This window comes from Musa acuminata, chromosome BXJ1-10, assembly GCF_036884655.1.
Source record: "Musa acuminata AAA Group cultivar baxijiao chromosome BXJ1-10, Cavendish_Baxijiao_AAA, whole genome shotgun sequence".
NCBI classification, from domain to species: Eukaryota; Viridiplantae; Streptophyta; class Magnoliopsida; order Zingiberales; family Musaceae; genus Musa; species Musa acuminata.
The window spans coordinates 22216315-22220587 of NC_088336.1; the positions used below are offsets into that span (position 1 = coordinate 22216315).

Here is a 4273-nt window from a genome sequence, read left to right on the forward strand (position 1 = left end):
ACAACACATACCTGATCGATCATCAGAAGCCTCTCGGATCGACGCCAGGAGAGAAGACCTATTCCTGTCCGATGGGAAGATGGTAACTTTTTATTTCTTAACTGCAAATAGAATCCTCGGTGGTACACGAAAGGTTGCAGCAATTGAACAGGCATCGATCGTGCATCACAAATAGTAGGGCACAGATTCGTTGAAATCTAGTTTTCACGAAGCCCACGAGGATGGTGGCCGACGACAGCTTTAACGTGTTCCTTCGCCTTATTCGAAGACTATGACATTGTCTGACGCGGGAATGTAATGGGGGACCCGCCCATTCTTCTTTACTGCCAATTTCGGGGCTCCGCTTCCGACACCCGATGAAGACATGGAATCAAGTGGCTTGAAATGGTTCTACTTGGTCGATTCATGTGTTACAATGGATAATCATCTTTATTATCGTTGATTACGCATTAAGCCCATGGGGGGACATATTATCGAGTCGCTTACATGACACGTTTCCTTAACATTATTTTATCATAATATAATCTAATCGGATAATAGACTCATTAATTTGATGAGGCTTCAAATTATAGAACAACGACACCAACTGTAACTGTTCAAATGATTCTTGCCATCCAAATAAGTCCAATAATCTCATGAAACTATTTTCATAAATTAACTTCTCATTTAATCCCGATGATTATCAAAGCCCTTTATAAAAGGTCTCAAACTCAACTTGAACACTCTGAACTTTCCGAATCCTAAATAGACTATCTTCCAAACAATTAGCTTAAGCATCATAGGAGCTTTTGTCAAGCACACACCCAATGTAGCTTCTACGTAGTTCTTCCCCAAACCCAGTCTGCTCTTTCCTAACACCAAGCTTGTGACAGGTTGGTAAGAACAAAGGTTCACTCTGGATTCTTAACAATTAATGATGGTGCATATATCAATTCTTTTACGAACATGAAATTAATTTAGCTTCCTTCGAAAATTGATGGCCGCTATTTACTTCTCTCCCGACCTTGATTCCGCCGCAGCTTCATGTGCCGCTTCCTTCTGCGTGGCGAGGACGGCGACGAGCACCCCCTTCCCGCTAGAGGTGCTTTAGGCCGGCCCCCACCCATCTCGTGGGCCCCTTTCTGACCCGGCACCTCAACCACAATAACTTCTCTCCAGCTTCGTCCCCTTGATGATGGAAGAACACATATCGGATCAGCAAGTAAAGCATGATCGCTCGATTATTTTCTCTTCAGTTGCGGAATGTCAAGAACCCGATTTCTGCTACATCATCCAGCCTGCTCCAAAGTAAAATTGGGCTGCCACATTTTATTTAGGGTCGGATTAGGCTGTGTGGATTGATCCAAATTAATATGGACTGGGTTTTTAACGCAACGTAATCATCTCCCTTTGGTAATACGTTTCTGTTCGTAGAACTGAATGTGGCATTCATCGATCAGAATTTATCAGTCAGTTCCGTGGATACAATGCTTTGTTCACTTGCCTTTATTCAATGTCAATATTCATTATGTTGTTAGTGAGTGTCGTCTCTATCTGACAGTGGTGTTAATCCTTCGTAAAACCTGTACCGAGAGCACGTCATAAATATGGGTAGAGACAGATAGCTTGTTCTTATTTTAATGGAAATTACTTTTTCTTGTTTTGCTCGTGGTGGTTGGCCTGTCCTTCTCTTGCCGGACTTCACGCTGGTTAGGAATTCAGCACTGGTTTTCGGAGGGTTGACATCGGGTAGGTCGAACGTTTGTCTTCAAACCACCCGAGTCTCCCCCATTTACTTTCTTCGTATTGTGTTCTGCCCTACGGTCCTTCCAGTATTGATGAGAAACTGGTGGTGGCTTTTATGCCAGAACCGAAGGCCATAATTACCTCCAGGAATTTCCTTTTCCTTCTTTTTCCCTTCTCCTTGTGATGGAGTTAATCGACGACTAGGTGACGCTGTACTAAGCTCGTATCAATCTCGTGTCTCATGGCTGGCACACAGCACATGATGATCGTTTGTTTGACATCAAGAATCTGAAGAGCCCTTGAGAGGACTTTGAGCTCATTGGGACCATGATGAGATGCCTGGTTACAGCTGTAGTAGAGGTGCGACCCATCACCGGTGCTATCATTATTCCCATGTTAGGTTTTGCTTTCTCTGCTTGCCAGTGATGATGATCCGAATACATTTCTGGTTCAGGAGAAGAGGAGACCTGAGGCAGGCCTTCCCACAACCTTTACTGCATGTAAGTGGCCCAAACGTGGTTAGCTTGGGGAGCAGCGGAGCATCATGACCTGCCATATTATCCTATACTGGTCGTGCTCCCTCTAAAAGAAGAACCTGTAAGGTGTTCTTTAGAGTTGGATACTAATTTCTCGAGCTATCTAAAGCCGTAGACGACAATCCGTGTGCGATTACTTTTAGGGCATCACAATCTCCTTCAATCAAATTCCTGAAGGTTTTTTTTAGATCTACACGCATCACGTATCTCTCAGCTCATCGACACTATCATATCAGTGATGACCCAAGTCTGAAGCAAAGCCTAAACAAAAGGTGGTATGTGTTTTGGGGTGGCAGTCAAATGGAACCCTGTAAGTTATCAGAGCCTGCAACAGGTTGATTCACCCAAGCTCCTTTGCCAAGATCGCCGTGTAGATCTTCCACTCACAATGATGGTGGACCTCACCACCCACCCTCGATCGAGATTGGTGAGCCTCACCCGTGATCGGTGGGTCTAGTATCGATGCACGATTCCGACGCAGACGGTGAAGCTTTGTCAGGCAAAGGGACAACTGGAGAGGTTCGACGTCCTGTTCTTCGTCTTTTACCTGCCCTACTACGAACTGGGCGACTTCCCTACGCCACTCCCACTGCCACTTCTAGCTGCACTGCACCACCTTTGACGAAAGATAATGGAGCATCCACTTTTCCCATGAAAAGTTGCGGCCCACTTCCGTGTTGAGAAGCGGGAAAGGCAAAAGAGCTGCTGCAGGATCTCGGCTCTCTTATGCCTCGCTGACGGTGAAGCAAACTTAGGACTCGTTAATGGCGTATGGATCTCAGGCAGATGCCAGCACTGTACGATATGTAGTTTCTCGACCATATTCCATGCTTCAGCTGAAGCTACGAGAGGTTGCTACTCCTTTGAATCAAAGGTGGGGCCCCAAGATTATCTCTTCAAATTCCCACCTGTGATTCACTATCTACGCGAGTTGCCCACTTCTTTTACGATAAGATTCTGACACAAGTTTTCTTGGTGTTCTCTTACGTGGTATCCATCAAAAGCCACTTCTTTTACGATAAAGATTCGTATGAAACAGATTACGTATGTAGGATTGTCACTCATACATGTCATAATTAATCTTAAATTCATATATCTGCATGCGTTTGACTGTGTATGCTTGTGTATTAAGATCTCAAAATTTTGGCACACAGGAAACTGAATCAGGGAAGGAAAACGAAACACGGAAAGCATATGACATTATATGCCACTATTTATATTTATATATTAAAATGGTGTTAGCTCAGGTCATGCCGTCACAGACATTACATGGCAACAGATCCATACAAAACATCTTTCTATAAGACTAAATGCCACCTGATGCTTCTATCATTCCCCCTCGGGTATATATGACTCGTTAGGTGAGAGATGGGATCTCAAGAACCCTAGATACCTTAAGCAACTTTTCTGAGAGCCCATCACAACGCATCCTTGCTTTGCTTCTTTCTTGCTTTCCTTTTCTACGGCTTAGTGTGGTGTTGCGTGTAAATATAGTCCAAATGGGCCTCAGTCATCTCTCTCCTCTTTAGGCATTCTTCGTTTCCGTGCTGACACACTTCCGTTCCCATGAGCTGTACAAGAGAAGAGGATGAATAAAACTAAAAGATGAAAACCCTATCAGATTAGCGTGCTTCTAGATGACAACAAAGCCAAAGAAAACAAAAACTGCACTAACATTCCAAGCTTCCTCTTCCTCCGGTCCTTCTGCATGCTCCAATCCTTGAAGCCTGTTCAGCTTCACAAGTTCTGTTCGCCAGAGCAAGAGAGAACGTGAGAACCCAAAGGAAAAGAACAAATTAAGAGAGCTTCATCAGTTGTGATCACAGGTGGGTGGTGAGCAGGCTTTTTAACCTTGTCTTGGTGGCCGCAGGAAACGAGAAGCAACAGTTGCCGTTGGGGTGGAGAGGATGATGACAAGGAGAAGGAAGACAAGGGGAGATTGAGAGCTGCGCCTCATTGTTCCTGGCTCCTCGCAACCAATGCTACAACACGAGGTAGAGAAATAGATGGGA

General features: G+C 44.6%; 1 non-coding gene across 1 annotated transcript; it reads right to left on the minus strand.

Moving 5' to 3' along the window:
* Positions 1-3440: 3440 nt before the first annotated feature.
* Positions 3441-4273, minus strand: LOC104000736 (uncharacterized). Its single transcript, XR_010480253.1, has 3 exons — positions 4113-4273; positions 3937-4007; positions 3441-3832 (listed from the first exon to the last, which is right to left on the minus strand). It is a non-coding gene; the product is annotated as an uncharacterized LOC104000736 (transcript).